The 17,295-nt window shown below is 42.0% G+C and overlaps 1 long non-coding RNA gene across 1 annotated transcript in view; it reads right to left on the bottom strand.

The window, feature by feature from the left end:
- Nucleotides 1–17,295, bottom strand: part of LOC108943164 (uncharacterized) — a 156,400-nt gene that overhangs the window by 51,964 nt on the left and 87,141 nt on the right. The gene's annotated exons all lie outside the window — the stretch shown is intronic.

Raw genomic sequence — 17,295 nt, 5'->3', positions numbered from 1 at the left:
TAGAATAGGAGAAAAGCGTACATCTGGGAGTAGCTTAAAAGCTACACGTAGTATCTCGCAAAAGGGCACGTATAGAGTTGATGTGAGATGACCTAAATGCCCTCAAGCTTTATTAAAAAGATTTGAAGCATACATGTCGGAAGTCTTGCTCTTCTAATATATAGAAAAATACTAGTAAAAGTTGGTCTGTGCTACGCCCAAACCAAACCATTGAATTACATATTATAAACTTTTAGCATGAGCGTCCCTAATGTGTTAACATTATGAAAATTTTGGAGCTTGTGTTTGTTTTATTTTCTGTTTATTTTAATTTGATAATCTAATTTAGATATTGCAAATAGCTCGTGTAATTTTAATTTGTTATTCGTTTGATATTAAAATTTTACAAGGCTTGAAAATTATGAGGTACATTCTTATACATTCTCATATCTAGGATACTTTTGACATTGAATGACTTTATCTTTCTCCTTTTCTTACCAGCAATGAAGATGATATTAGTTTTGGTAATTGAAAGATCTTCTTTTCGAGGGTGTTTTGCCACATTTCTTTCCAACTTTGTTCCAATGTAGTTTTCCTATACTCCTTAATACTTATAATTGTTAAATATACTATTCAAAATTTTAATACAATAGCTTATTCAATTTTTCCTCTAGATTTCCTTAATTTAGTTTATAGCAATCTTGGGTAAGTACTCAACAAAGAAAATAGCAGTCCAAAGAGTTTGATTTTCTTAAGAATTAAATTTAAAGGTGATGTTGAAAGAATGAAGAGTTGCTGTGATTATATTTTTATAAATAAAAAATACACGCTCGATCTTTTTATTTTAAATGGTTGATATTATTATTAATTTTAAAATTTTTAATTTGGTGATATTTTCTTCTTCTCTTTGCTAACTGTTTACCCGAAAAATGGATAGAGTTGAATTTATACGCAGTTCCGAGGATATGTGGCGTAATTTGATACAAAATGCAAGGATAAATAAAATATAAATGTAGATTGGAGAGAATGCAATCTGGATAAGATTATCAAGAACAGTGAACCTTAGGATTCGACAAATAGAATCAATCTAAGAAACTGGAAGAGCGATTCTTTACTGCAGAAGAATATAATACTTTTGTTACAATGTAAGTCTCAGAAGAACCTGTGCTACAGAAATGATAACCAAACCCTCTTATAGTGGAGGGATTCGGCTCCAAGCATAACAAAATAAACATTCAGTGGAAGACCCATGATAAGTCAGTTTTTCCATAATTTCTGCCAAGATTCCCTCTAGTGGGATTGCAACGGCTTTTGTCTGCGAGCTCGATCTCGCTTAGAATCCTCGATTTTGGTTCGAGCTTGATTTCAGCTCGAACTTGTGATCCTGGTTCGGGCCCGATCCTGGTTCGAGCCCTTGAATTGATTCCAGGTCAGTGTTGGTCGGTCTTTGGATTATCAGCACGATAGGTCTACCTTGCGTCATGGTTCGATTCTTGTTCGAGTTTGATTATGATATCGATCTCGACACGGATCGGCCTCCCCGGGTTCGAAGTTAGTTCGTCCCCCCTTCGGGATCTTACTTCGATACATCACCCTTCGGACCATACCGGACATGTCAAGGATAAAATCTATTTCGACCGTATACAAATAGTCCCCTCGTTTCTCAGAAAGAATATGGCGAGAAACGATATGATTTTCAACAGCTCGATCGGATTATATCTAGTCGTTTCCATCAGCTTCGACCATGATGCATCTGGTAGCTATCCCGTCGGTTTAGTCTTTCAAGGCATTTAATGCATGTCAGGCGGTGGTCGGCCACTACTGATACTGAACCGCCATCGTTTGAACCTATAAATAACCCTTACTTTTATCTTTTACCATTTTTACATCTTCTATATTCCAAAATTTCCCTAGTTCTTCTTCGTACTCTCCAACTTACCAGTAAATCTGTAATTTCTTTCCGAAAAATCCCTCTTCATTTCTACCAAATCTCTGTCACTTTCTTCTATTCCTTACTTTTGAATTCAAAAATGGCGAAAACATCGCAAAACATTCCTCAGAAAGAGAAGGCTTCATCTTCACAGTGTGTCACCGATGAGGCACCGACAGAACCACGGCCTGAGGAGTGTGTTCCCGGGACATGCGTCCTTACTTCAGATTTTAAGGTTGATAAAAGTTCATCAGTCCCTGGCCGGTGTGAGTCGGTATCAAGGTACACGTGTTCGATAACCGAGAAGCACCTCGATCTGTTAAAGAAGGATTGCAATTGGGGTGAAAAAGAAGTAATAATACCTACCCCTGACGAAGATATTACTTCTTACGTGAAAGGGTTTTTGAACGTATATACTTACCCTTTCACTTTGGGTCCCTTCGATTCCGTCATTATTGACTTCTGTCGACAATATCAGGTAACCCTAGGCTAGGTCCATCCATCTTTGTGGCGGATCGTTATCCTGATCCGGTATTTTGTGAGCAAAATCGAGGGGATGTCGTTCACCCTCGATCATCTTATTCGGCTGTACCGTCCATGACTTTTTCGAGGAGGGTTAATAAAACTCCAGCGTCGGGCTACCAAGGCTCTGTTCTCGAGTATTGACGAGGACATGGACCGGGGTTGGATGGGCAGATTCGTTCGAGTAAGGACTTAGGACTTGATCCCGACTGAAAAGATGCCCTTTCCCGAGGAGTGGAATATGAAACGTAAGTGTGATCTTGCTCTTGCTTCTATTTTGTTCTTCCATTTATTCTCTTATCGACACTCCTCCTTTTGTGATGTAGCGGTTCCCTGGATGCCCGGAGCGGTTCCCGATCTCAAGAGCTGGGTACGGGCTCTTGTTTCGACCTCCACATACGCCGAGTGCTCATGGCGTGATTTGTCAAAGGGTCGGTGGGAGGCCAAAAATCACGGTAAGCTCATTTCTCGGACCCTGATGATCCGAACGAGGCATTTCTTAAAATATTTTTTATAAAGTTTCCCATATGCAGGTTTGGGTAAAGATGCGGTCTTGAGGCATCTGTCCAATGCGGAGGACGTTTCGACCTCTGTCCCGAAGCCGATGAAGGAAAATAAAAGGAAGAGAGCCTCGGTTCCCGAATATCCAAAACAGAAGAAAAGGACGGCTCGTAAGCCGAACAAGAATGTCATTCCTTTGACCGTGGAATCCGTGTTGCGTCTAAGGGATGAAGATGAAGAAGAAGAAGAAGAAGAAGAAGAAGAAGAAGAAGAAGAAGAAGAAGAAGAAGAAGAAGAAGAAGAAGACAATGAGTCCACGTTGGCGGTCCGAACGAAGAGAGCCACCGATGCCTCATCGCTGGCAGGATCGATGATGCTCTATGAGGCTCTACCTCGAACTGAAGATATACCGGAGAAAGATTCAGGTAGAGTCCCCGAACTATCGGATGCCAAATACGCCTCTCATCGGAGTCAACCGGTAGGGGTTACAATCGAAGAGCCCCTCGAACCCCTTCGAGCCGAGGGGAACGCTCCAAGTGAGTCATTTGGGGCAGCAACGATCGAGGACTCGCCTATCTTTCCCGCATTTTCCGCAGAGGTGATTCGGGAAGCTCAAGCTCTGGGGGCCCTTGATCTAGACAGGCCACACGATGAAGAAGATCTATTTCGTGACCTGTTTACTGGTATCGAACACGTTGCCGGTACCGGTGATGAATTGGATCTTTTTCACGGATTGCGGCAGGCCTTGAATCAGGTGAAATTATTTTGTCGGTACTGTCTTTATGTTCGTTTTTCGTTAACTTCGCTTCTTGTTTCTTTTTAGGCAACGGTAGTCCATCGAGAACAATGTTCTCGTTCCGAGAATGAGCTGCATCGATACGCGACCGACCTGCACTGCGCTACTGACGGGAGGAACTCCCTTAGACTTTCCTTGGGGCAGAGAGAGGAGGAAATAAAAGGCCTCCGGGCTGAGCTGGCCAAGGTTTATCGAGATCAGAATGATTTGTCTGAGCAGGTAATGATGCTTTTGAAAGCCTATTGGCTTGATACCGGAACGATAGCTAACATTTCGATCTTATAGCTGCAGCAAAAAATCGAGATGATCAAGAAGCTTTGTGAGGAGGTCGACATGATAAGGATGGAGTCCATGCGGTAGAAAGAAGGTATGGACCGCTTTGCTGCAGAAAAAGAGACTGCTCGAGCCCAGTTATCGTCGTCCGAAACCCAACTTCAGAAAATGAAGGAAAAAGGCCTGGTTCAAGCAAGAAGAATTGAGGAGCTTGAGGCTCGGTTGGCCTCTGTACTCGCCAAGGCCGAATCCGATGCTGAAAAGGCAAAGGCCGATACGGATGCGTTCATGGCAGTCTATCGGGCCGATACTGAAGCTGCCCAAGTCCAGGCAAGAGAGGCAGCTGAATCCGCCGATAGTCGAGCGCATTGGGTCACCGAACTTGCTAAGTGCCGATCCAGAAGGGAAACTCTCGAGGAGATTCATGCCAGTGGCTTCGATCTCGCAGAAGAGATAAAAAGGGCAAAAGAACTCGAAGCTGATGCTGAAGCACTGGTTTCCAATGATGATGATGATTGGAATGAAAGCGGTTCCGAGAACGAGGACGGGGGGGAACCTGATAAAGAAAAGACCGCTCCCGTTTAGAGATTTTTTTTTTGCGGTAGCCACCTATGTCTATAATATTTTGTGTGTAGGCATATCTCTATGTATTTAAACCACTTAAATCAAACTTCAACCTCGTGGTCTCTGCAACCGAGCGAGCGTTTATTCAAACTTGGGGCAACGTAGCCCTTTAGATTTATTAATTGTCAACGATTCGACTTTGAAGAGAATGTAGCAGGCCTGGTCGAGTGATTGATTCGAACTCGAATTGATGCAGCACGTAGGCTATTTGGTTGAGTGAGTGTTTTCTCGAAATCAAAATGAGAAATAGCCCGTAGTCTTGATTGAGTGAATGATTCGAACTCGAATTAATGCGGCCCATAGGCTATTTGGTCGAGTGAGTGTTTGCTCGAACTCGAAATGAAAAGTAGCCCGTAGGCCTGGTCGAGTGATTAATTCTAACTCGAATTGATGTAGCACGTAGGCTATCTGGTTGAGTGAGTGTTTGCTCGAACTCAAAATGAGAAATAGCCCGTAGGCTTGATCGAGTGAATAATTCGACCTCAAATTAATGCGGCCCGTAGGCTATTTGGTCGAGTGAGTGTTTGCTCGAACTCGAAATGAAAAGTAGCTCGTAGGCCTGGTCGAGTGATTGATTCGAACTCGAATTGATGCAGCACGTAGGCTATCTGGTTGAGTAAGTGTTTGCTCGAACTCAAAATGAGAAATAGCCCGTAGGCTTGATCGAGTGAATGATTCGAACTCGAATTAATGCGGCCCGTAGGCTATTTGGTCGAGTGAGTGTTAGCTCGAACTCAAAATGAAAAGTAGCCCGTAGGCCTGGTCGAGTGATTGATTCGAACTCGAATTGATGCAGTACGTAGGCTATCTGGTTGAGTGAGTGTTTGCTCGAACTCAAAATGAGAAATAGCCCATAGGCTTGATCGAGTGAATGATTCGAACTCGAATTAATGCGGCCCATAGGCTATTTGGTCGAGTGAGTGTTTGCTCGAACTCGAAATGAAAAGTAGCCCGTACACCTGGTCGAGTGATTGATTCGAACTCGAATTGATGCAGCACGTAGGCTATCTGGTTGAGTGAGTGTTTGCTCGAACTCAAAATGAGAAATAGCCCGTAGGCTTGATCGAGTGAATAATTCGTACTCGAATTAATGCGGCCCGTAGGCTATTTGGTCGAGTGAGTGTTTGCTCGAAACTTATAATGAGAAAAATAGCCCGTAGGCTCAATGGTCGCATTATATCTTAACTCTTCGCATGCTATTACACGCCCGGGTTCGGGCCAAATTATACGAGCATGGCTCGCTTCGACCATTTGGCTCTTTACAGTTATTGGGATCCTGTTGCTGTGAAGTAACTCTCTTGCGTAGCCCCGGATATTATTACAAATGCTGCACGACCAGTGGTTGCCTCATTAAAACCCTTGCCGTAAAACCTATTTGGGATAAAACCGGTATAAGGAAAAAGAGTGCAACGCGTGCTTTCTGATGGAAGGTCCGTCCCTTGTTCGGACTTAACAGTAGTACCGTTTTAGATATGATACATTCTAGTTGCTTGATAAATGTTTGCCGTTTATGACGCCGATCTTGTACGACCCTTTTCCGATGTCCTCGAGTACCTGATATGGTCCTTCCCAATTCGTTCCTAGCTTTCCTTCATTCGGATTTTGGGTATTGACGGTAATTTTTCTCAACACTAAGTCCCCAGGCTTGAAATGGCGGAGCTTGGTTCTCCGATTATAATACCTTTCGATTCGCTGCTTTTGGGCAGCCATTCGGACGAGGGCAGTTTCTCGCCTTTCGTTCGATAATTCGAGTCTTGTGTTCATAGCCTCGTTATTTGATTTCCATCGAGAATTGAAATCTGGCACTGGGTTTACCAACCACGACTGGTATCAATGCTTCGGATCCATATACTAAGGAGAACGGGGTCGCCCCCGTACTGGATTTTGATGTTGTCCGATATGCCCAAAGGACTTCAGGTAGGATTTATCTCCATCTCTCTTTAGCATCGTTCAATCTCTTCTTTAGGTTTTGAATGACAGTTTTATTCGTTGATTCGGCCTGCCCGTTCCCACTGGGGTGGTACGGCATTGACAGTATCCTCATTATCTTGTGGTCTTCGAGGAATCTTGTTACTTTGCCGCCAATGAATTGCTTTCCGTTGTCACATACTATTTCGGCGGGTATCCCGAACCGGCATATGATATGATCCCAAATAAAGTCTATAACTTCTTTCTCTCTTATTTTTTCGAACGCATGTGCTTCAACCCATTTAGAAAAATAGTCAGTCATAAACAAAATGAATTTGGCTTTACCTGGGGTCGATGGCAGAGGGCCGACGATATCCATTCCCCATTTCATGAAAGGCCATGGGGATAGGACTGAGTGGAGTTATTCTCCGGGTTGGTGGATCATTGGTGCGAACCTTTGACATTTGTCATATTTACGAACAAATTCCTTCGTATCTTTGCCCATATCGATCCAATAATACCCTGCTCTGATTATATTTTGGGCTAATGCGTCAGCTCCAGAATGATTCCCGCAAGTGCCCTCATGTACTTCCTGTAGGACATAGTCGACATCCCCCGGACCCAAGCATACCGCCAATGGTCCGTCGAACGTTCTTCGAAACAGTGTTCCATCTGAAGCCAGAGTGAATCGAGCAGCCTTGGTTCGTAGGGTTCTGGAATCTTTAGGGTCCAATGGGAGTTTTCCGTTTTTCAAATATTCGATATACTTGTTTCTCCAATCCCAGGTTAAGCTTGTAGAATTTATTTCGGCGTGTCCTTCTTCGATTACCGATATCGAAAGTTGAACTACATTCCCCGAGCCCGTATCATCTACCTCGAACGATGACCCCAAATTCGCCAATGTGTCGGCCTCATTATTCTGTTCCCGTGGCACATGTCGTAAAGTCCATTGTTTGAAATGGCGCAAAGTGATAAGCAGTTTATCTAAATACCTCTGCATTCTACCTTCTCGAACTTCGAAAGTTTTGTTTACTTGACTTACCACCAGCAAGGAGTCGCAGTTGGCTTCAATGATTTCTGTTCCCAAATTTCTAGCTAGCTCGAGACCTGCAATCATGGCTTCGTACTCGGCCTCATTGTTAGTCAACCTGATAGTTTTAATAGATTGTCTAATAATGCCACCCATGGGTGGTTTCAAAACTATGCCCAGCCCGGACCCCTTTACGTTTGAAGCCCCATCCGTAAAAAGGATCCATACCCCCGATGATGTACCTGATTTCAACAGTTCTCTTTCGGCTTCGGGTACGAGGGCTGGTGTGAAATCGGCCACGAAGTCTGCTAGGACTTGAGACTTGATGGCCGTGCAGGGTTGATATTCTATATCATACCCACTGAGTTCGACGGCCCATTTGGCCAGTCGGCCAGATAACTTGGGTTTGTGCAAAACATTACGAAGCGGGTAAGTAGACAATACGCATATGGGGTGACATTGGAAGTATGGCCTTAACTTCCTTGAGGCGCTTATCAGTGCAAGCGCCAACCTTTCTAGGAGCGGATATCTAGTTTCCGCCTCCCCTAAGGTTCGACTTGTATAATAAACTGGGAATTGCGTACCTTGCTCTTCTCGAACTAGGACACTGCTTCCGGCGACTTCCGATACCGCCAAGTACAAACAAAGTTTCTCATCGGTTTTTGGAGTGTGAAGCAGTGGTGCGCTTGATAGATATCGCTTTAGTCCTTCCAATGCTTGCTGGCACTTCGGGGTCCAAGAAAAATCGTTCTTCTTTTTGAGAAGAGAAAAGAATTTATGACTTCGATCGGACGATCTCGATATGAATCGGCTTAGGGCGGCGATCCGACCTGTTAGTCTCTGCACGGCCTTTACGCTGTCCACGACGGTGATGTCTTCGACAGCCCTGATTTTATCGGGGTTAATATCTATTCCCCTATGTGATACCATGAAGCCGAGGAACTTGCCCGAACCGATCCCGAAGACATATTTTTTGAGGTTGAGCTTCATTTTGTATTTCCTCAGAATCTCGAACGTTTCCTGCAAATGAATTAAATAGTCCTCTGCGCGTAGGGATTTTACTAACATGTCATCAATATAAACCTCCATTGATTTTCCTATTTGTTCTTCGAATATTTTATTCACTAGGCGTTGGTAAGTGGCCCCTGCGGTTTTTAGCCCGAAGGGCATCACATTATAACAATACGTTCCGTATTTGTTGACAAATGAGGTTTTTTCCTGGTCCTCCGGGTTCATCTGTATTTGATTATACCCGGAATAGGCATCGAGAAAAGTGAGGATCTCGTGGCTGGCCGTGGCATCGATCATGCGATCGATGTTGGGCAACGGAGAAGAATCTTTGGGGCATGCTTTGTTTAAATCCTTATAGTCCACGCACATTCTAAGTTTGTCCCCTTTTTTAGGGACTACAACTACGTTGGCCAACCATTCGGGATATCTTACCTCCCGAATGGACCCTATTTTGAGAAGTTTGGTTACCTCATCCTTTATGAAGGCGTTCTTTCTATCGGACTGGGATCTTCTTTTTTGCTTCACCGGTTTGAACCTATGGTCCAAACTTAGCTGATGCGTCGTGATGTCCGGCGGGATCCCTGTTATATCTAAATGGGACAAGGCAAAACAATCGATGTTATTGATAAGAAATTGAACGAGTTTCTTCTTGAGTTCAGGGCTCAACCCCGTTCCCAAGTATACCTTTTGCTCGGGCCGGCGCTCGATTAATATGACTTGCTCTAGCTCCTCGATCGTCGATTTTGTGGCATCGGAGTCATCAGGAATTACGAAAGATCGAGGGGCCTTTGGTGTCCATCCTCTTTGACTTTCTGGTTGTCTGGCTGGGTTGAAGTCGTTGTCTGTGATTGCTATTTGGTGTCCCGTTCTCCTTCCGGGCCCGATCTATTTATCGGCGAAAATGAGGACGTTGGTTTGGCTTCGTCAACGGCGAACATTTCTTTTGCGGTTGGTTGTTCTCCGTATATCATTTTGACATCTCCCGACGCCGAAAATTTGAGGACCTGGTGTAGGGTCGAAGGCACGGCTCTCATGTTGTGGATCCATGGCCTTCCGAAAAGGGCGTTATACCTCATATCACCTTCGATCACGTGAAACTTTATTTCCTGGATAGTTCCGGCCACGTTTATTGGTAAGGCTATCTCCCCTTTGGTGGTTTCGCTTGCCATATTGAACCCGTTTAGGACCAGAGTTGCAGGTACGATCTGTTCCTGCAGGCCGAGCTGCTCTACTACCTTCAATCGGATGATATTGGCCGAGCTACCTGGATCGATCAGCACACGCTTAATTTTAGTTTTATTTACGAGTACGGATATTACCAGTGCGTCATTGTGAGGTTGGATGATCCCTTCAGCATCTTCATCACCAAAAGACAAAGTCCCCATGGGTGCGTAATCTTGATTCCGAGATCGCTTTTCCCTCACCATCGATGTTTTAGTGCGCTTAAGCATTGGTCCGCGGGGGGTATCGGTGCCGCCGATGATCATGTGGATAACGTGTTGTGGTTCTTCTTGCTCGTTCTGCTTGCTGAAATCTCTATTTTTAAAATGGCTCTTTGTCCTATCACTCAGAAACTCCCGAAGATGCCCTTTGTTGAATAGGCAAGCTATTTCCTCTCTTAGTTGCTTGAAATCTTCCGTTCTGTGGCCATGGGTACCATGATATTCGCACGTTTGATTGGGATTTCTCCGGCCAGGATTGGTTTGCATTGGTCGAGGCCATTTAGTGTCTTCGATGCGTCCGATGGATGACACGAGAGCGGATGCGCCAACGCTGAAGTTATATTCTGATAATCGAGGTACTTCTATAGGCTCGACATATTTGTCGAAGCCGCTCTTACTCATAAGCCCTCGGGAATTTTGTCCCCGATCGATTCTTTGATTGTTCCAAAATGTGCTGCGTGTTGAACCATTGTTCACTCGATCGGTGACGTACGGTTGATATCGGTCTCTATCTGACCTTTGCTCTCTGTCGATCTGCTTTTGATTAGTAACTGTCCTGTTCTGATGAACAGATCCGTGCGGGGTCCCCGACTGATCATCCTCGACCCTGATTTTCGATTGATATCGGTTGTGCACATCTGCCCAAGTTACCACCGGATACTCGATTAAATTTTGCTTCAGTCGATGTGATGCTGTCGAACTTAGCTCGTTCAACCATTGGGTGAAAGCTTGCACGGCCCAGTCGTCGGTGACCGGGGGTAATTCCATGCGTTCCATTTGAAATCGGGATACGAATTCCCTCAGCATCTCTCCCTGCCTTTGCTTTACTTTGAAGAGGTCTGATTTTCTCGTCGCAACCTTTATGGCACCAGCATGCGCTTTTACGAACGAATCTGCTAACATGGCAAAAGAATCGATGGAGTTTGGTGGGAAATTGTGGTACCAAATCATAGCTCTTTTCGAGAGGGTCTCCCCGAACTTTTTCAATAGCACAGATTCGATCTCATCATCTTCCAAATCGTTGCCTTTTATGGCACACGTGTAAGAGGTGACATGTTCGTTAGGATCAGTCGTACCGTTATATTTGGGAATTTCGGGCATACGGAACTTTTTGGGGATGGGCTTCGGTGCCGCACTCGATGGAAAAGGCTTTTGTATGAATTTTTTTGAATCAAGCCCTTTTATCATTGGTGGAGCCCCCGGGATTTGATCGACCCTGGCGTTATACGTTTCTACCCTCTTGTCATTTGCTTCGACTCATTTTGTGAGTTCCTCGAGCAATTTAGTAATTCCGGGAGTAGTCCCCGATTCCTGCTCGTTAGATTTTACTATGGCAGGCTCTGTTCTGGGGGTGACCTCTCGAAGTAGATTGGCAACCGGCCTGCTTTGCGCTTGAGTTTGGCTCTGTAGCCGAGCTATCGCTAATTGCTGGGCCTGCAACATCTCGAAGATCATGCGTAAGCAGTCCCCGATCTCCTCTGGGTTTTGGGTGTCTTGGGCTATGGATCGAGCACCGCCCTGAATGCTTCTTTCCGGTTCGGAACGCTGGTTTGCTTCCAAAGCAATTTGTGAATTGGCATCTAGTGGTATTTCAGCTCGAATCTCGGGTAGTGCCAAGTTGTTGGTTTCATCTTGAAGGCCAGCTTCGTAATCGGTCGGCGAAGCCATTTGGTCCGTGGCTATTCGTAGCTGAACCTGAATTGAAGGCGTTTTCGGAAATAAGTGACCACTGTTATCCTCGGCCCCACGGTGGGCGCCAAACTGTTTACCCGAAAAATGGATAGAGTTGAATTTATACGTAGTTCCGAGGATATGTGGCGTAACTTGATACAAAATGCAAGGATAAATAAAATGTAAATGTATATTGGAGAGAATGCAATCTGGATAAGGTTATCAAGAATAGTGAACCTTAGGATTCGACAAATAGAATCAATCTAAGAAACTGGAAGAGCGATTCTTTACTGTAGAAGAATATAATACTTTTGTTACAATGTAAGTCTCAGAAGAACCTGTGCTACAGAAATGATAACCAAGTCCTCTTATAGTGGAGGGATTCGGCTCCAAGCATAACGAAATAAACATTCAGTGGGAGACCCATGATAAGTCAGTTTTTCCATAATTTCTGCCAAGATTCCCTCTAGTGGGATTGCAACGGCTTTTGTCTGCGAGCTCGATCTCGCTTAGAATCCTCGATTTTGGTTCGAGCTTGATTTCAGCTCGAACTTGTGATCCTGGTTCGTGCCCGATCCTGGTTCGAGCCCTCGAATTGATTCCAGGTCAGTGTTGGTCGGTCTTTGGATTATCAGCACGATAGGTCTACCCTGTGTCATGGTTCGATTCTTGTTCGAGTTTGATTATGATATCGATCTCGACACGGACCGGCCTCCCCGGGTTCGAAGTTATTTCGTCCCCCCTTCGGGATCTTACTTCGATACATCACCCTTCGGACCATACCGGACATGCCAAGGCTGAAATCTATTTCGAACGTATACACTAACGTACGCTATTAGATTTATCTGTACAAGAAGTTATTAAATGCCCTGATATCTCTTATTTCCATGATGCTATACTAATTTGCTTTTAGTTTCTATACATAAAAAGAGTTGTATTTTAATGATAATGCAACCTTTTACAAGCTGAAATTAGATAAGGGTGAAATGAAACGTTCTGTGGGGCCCAATCATTCAAGTAAAGCAAAAGCTACTGACATTGTAGTGATGTAATAGAACAAAACCTGACATAACCCAGTCAAACGCAGGGGGTATAATAGTCAAAGCAGGAAAATATTTATGAAGGGGCTACAGTAAAATTCTTTTACCCAATCAAATTCTTCAATTGTGGATCAATTGACTCAAAGGATCTTACATGAAATCTTCTGTTAAAGCACGAAATGGGATGAAATGACAAAATTATCCTCAGGTTAAATTTTAAATCCAAAGAAGCACACATGTTGACGGTGTGTGCTTATTCTCCCTTATTAATAGAGAGAATACTAGTTGGCTTTGCCCGGGATGTGCCCGGGCCCAATTACCATAGCCAATTTCAAGTAAAAAAAGCATGTGCTGGTCAGTTTTCGGACTGATCATTCAAAAATAGTCAGCGTTTGCCAAGTCATTAAAATATAACCATTATTTTATTGCAACAGAGACCAGTCCAGCATAATATACTGGAGTTCGGTGCACCTGTATATGAACTTCCAGCATATTATGCTGGAACTCCAAAATGCGGAAAGTTCCAGCATAATATACTAGAGATTCGAGCACCTGTGTATGAACTTCCAGCATAATATATTGGACCGGTATACTTTGATGGAACTCCAGTATATTTGGAACTCCAGTATATCCAGCATAAGTATGCTAGAACTCAAGAATATTATACTGGAGTTCCAGCATATTATACTGGAATTTCAGTATATTATGCTTGAGTATTTTTCGGATTTTGAACAGTGTTTTCGTTCAAATTTATCTTTACATAAAAAATGGCTAAATTTTAATTACTTTTGAAACTGTGACTATTTTTGAATGACCACTTGTAAATCTGGCTATTTTTGAATTTCTCCCTAATTTCAAATACTTTAAAAACCACCTAATATGATCTGTTTCTTAAGGAGTGCAAAGATAAAACTTCTCATGTTAACATGTGAGATATGACTCAGTCAATCTTTTGTTTATTGATTACTAATATTTTCTATTCTTCGAGTCATGTCTAAACTAACCGTAAAAGGAACTTCGAACTTAAATAAATTCTGCTTTGTGTAGTGCTGCAAGATACCTAAATTGCAGAGATTTTTCGATCAATCGTAGTATAAGAAACACGAAAACTGTCAAATGTCAAATAAAACTTTCAGTAAACAAGAGAATGAAACAACTTTCAGTGAAGTTGTATATTACAATCTATTACTGTTATCATCACAAAAATCTATCAAGTTTTGAATCTCTATCAAATTTCACAAATGGTCATATAATTACTTTTTTTCACTAAAGTCATATAACTTTGTTTTCTCACACAAAAATTATATAACTATGAACTTTTTTTACCAAATTCATATAACTATGTTTTCTCACAAAAATCATAAAACTTTTACTAACTCATAGTGATCGAAAAATATAATTTGTCAGGTAGTATTTCTTATTTTGTGGTTTTTATTTTTTTATTTTCAGTCAAATAAATAATAATCCAATTAAAATAGGAATGATCCAACTCAACTTGGCCCACCTGACCTGTTACAGCTTGGTAAGCCAACTAGTGATTTAAACCATATTCAACTCTTCTAAAAAATATTAACCGAATAATTAAACTTTTCTTACTTGCAATAATTAAGACGATATGAAAAGATCTTGTAAATTAAAATAACCAAGAAAAATAATTAAATTCAAACATTCTACTAGTGTGTGCCAAGACTTGGTGTCACAAGTGTATGAGCATCTAGTAGATTATACAAAACTCCAAATATTGTCTGAAATAAATTAGACAGAATGCAAATATAAGAAGAGGCACCGGTAGTTGCAGAAAGGCTCAGAAAGACAGCTCACCACTACGCCTTTGGAAAACGTGGGTATGCGATGATAGGTCCTCCACTAGTGCATGTCTTAGATCCTGCACAAAAATTGCAGTAAGTGTAGCATGAGTACATAAATAACGTGTACCCAGTAAGTATCAAGCCTAATCTCGAAGAGGTAGAGACGAGATGACCGACTTTGACACTCACTAAGGGTCAATAATAATAAATAAAATAAAAATAGAAATATTTAAATCAACATGCTTCACAGAGTTAACAGTGATTTATACTTAACCAGCAGAAATAAATAAATTCTTTCAAATGCAACAATTTCCAATCTATTAATTAAATTCACAAGTTGAAATTAAGATATCAAGGTATCGTGTAATTATTATTATTAGGCGCGATTTCTGCTGTGGTCGTACGGCCTGATCCAGAGTGTCGTGTACACTGCCGAGGGACGTGCGGCGCGATCCATAGATGCATCTATACTGCCGAGGCGTTCGGCTCGCTCCACAAGAACGGAGGACATTTTCTTATGTACCTCCGGAAGGAGAGTATATTTATTATAAGATTAATTCGAGAGGATGAACAATTTATTATAATAATTAATTAATTTAAACAGAAAATTAAGTATATGAGATTTTCATCTTTTACTATCTTCCCTAACATTTCACAATATATATATTTATATCAAATAATTTAATTAAATAAAGAATAAAATTTACACAAGTAATTCATGATTTGAGTCCTAAACTACCCGGACTTTAGCATAAATAGTAGTTACGCACGGACTCTCGTCACCTCGTGCGTACGTAGCCCCCATAATTAGCAACAGTTATTAATTTAATCACATATGGGGTAATTTCCCCCTCACAAGATTAGACAAGAGACTTACCTTGTCTCAAAGTCCACTTTCCAATCAAAACATCGTGTAAAAACTTCAATTCGATGCCGAAAAATCCGAAACTATCCAAATGTTATATAAAATAATTAATACATGTTCAATAATTTGAATTTAGGCTATTAAATAAATTACCTTAACCAAAACGGTAAAATTCATAAAATTCATCTCGGGCCCACGTACTCGGATTCCGGAAATTTTCAGATGAAAATATTACTCAAAATATCAAGAACTCAAATATATAATTTCTATCCAATTCCACAACCATTTTCGTGGTTGAAATCTCATTTTTTATAAGAATCTAGGTTTTTCATCTAAACCTTTGATTTCTAAGATTAACAAGTTATAATGTCACGACCCAACTGGAGTGTCATGACTAGCACCCGGGCCATACTTGCCGAGCACCAACGTACATTTTATCTAACCTTCCTTATTATCTTTAAGGGCCGACAAGATCAATATAAATGGTAGACATGGATCATGAACATCCAACAATGAAAGATAATGTCATGAACATACATAACATGGGACGACAAGACTGTCAAGAAACTATATATAAGGTACGAGCTACCATGCTGCCATGAAAGACTATACAACAAAAATCAGCCAACAAGGCATTCCAAACCATACATGAGTTGACACCTGTCTATGAGCCTCTAAAGGAACATAAGTGCTACAACATTGTCGGAACAGGACCCCGACATACCCATAATGTCTATAACAAAAATGCATACCAAGACCATGGCAAGTCCGGAGAAGGGATCTCGCCAATAACCGCTGAACTGGACAGCCTACTGTGGTAGGGGAGCTGTGTCTACCCGTCTATCAGGACCTGCAGCACGACATGCAGCGTCCACAAATAAAAAGGACGTCAGTACAAATAAAGTACTGAGTATGTGAGGCAGGAAAGCATAAGTAAGAACAGTAATGTAAACAAGGATAGAGAATATACAACCTGTGACATCTGGGTACCTCTGAGGGCTATTGACATGAAATACATGATACATACATATATATACATAAACTTTTAAAACATACGCCTTTGTGGGCATCACCATCATCATATCGTACCCGGCCGTAATAGGCTCGGTAAAATGTACCCGGCCATCATAGGGCTCGGTAGAATCGTACCCGGCCACGTGGAGCTCGGTAAAACCCAACTGATCAGTGGTTGCACAATAGGTGCCATACCCGGCCGACTATACCGCGGCTCGGTAGAGTAAAATAGATACATATATATGATGCATGCTGGACTCATTGGAATCATATTTTGAACCTTTCGGAGTGACTTAAGGTCGGTATCCTTCGTACACGTTATTAGGATTAACTCTTCATTAAGAATCTTATAAGAATCAGGAACTACCAACAACATTAATAATATAAGAATAAGAGAAGTAACATCAATATCAATCGTTTCATAAGAAGTGGCAGCAATGTAAGTACTGCTAGCTTCTAAGAGTAGAGTATCTTTGGGAGCTCGTTCATTACATTATGTACAATCGGAGTCGTGCAAAAGAATGAAGGGGATAGCCTCACATACCTTGTATATAATGCCCAACCTCAAGCTATGCAAATGTCACGACTCCTTAGTCTACAATAAGAGAAATGACACTATCATTATCGCTTAAGCGTCGTAACTATTATGTATCGACCGCAACATATTTTACGACGAAACGAACAGCACCTCCCCTATATATATGACTTCCCACAAGTCAATACAAACACCAAACAGCCCAAACAACATCATTAATAATCATATTGAGCCTCCCAAAATAGTCCACCAACCAACAACATTACTACCAAGCCTTTCGATATATATTTCACAAGTTCTAGCTTCAACGACTTAGTCACAACTTGGATAATCTTAAATATATATA

This window comes from Nicotiana tomentosiformis, chromosome 9 (genome assembly GCF_000390325.3).
Source record: "Nicotiana tomentosiformis chromosome 9, ASM39032v3, whole genome shotgun sequence".
In the NCBI taxonomy this organism is placed as follows: Eukaryota; Viridiplantae; Streptophyta; class Magnoliopsida; order Solanales; family Solanaceae; genus Nicotiana; species Nicotiana tomentosiformis.
This window is presented reverse-complemented; position numbering and strand designations above follow the sequence as displayed.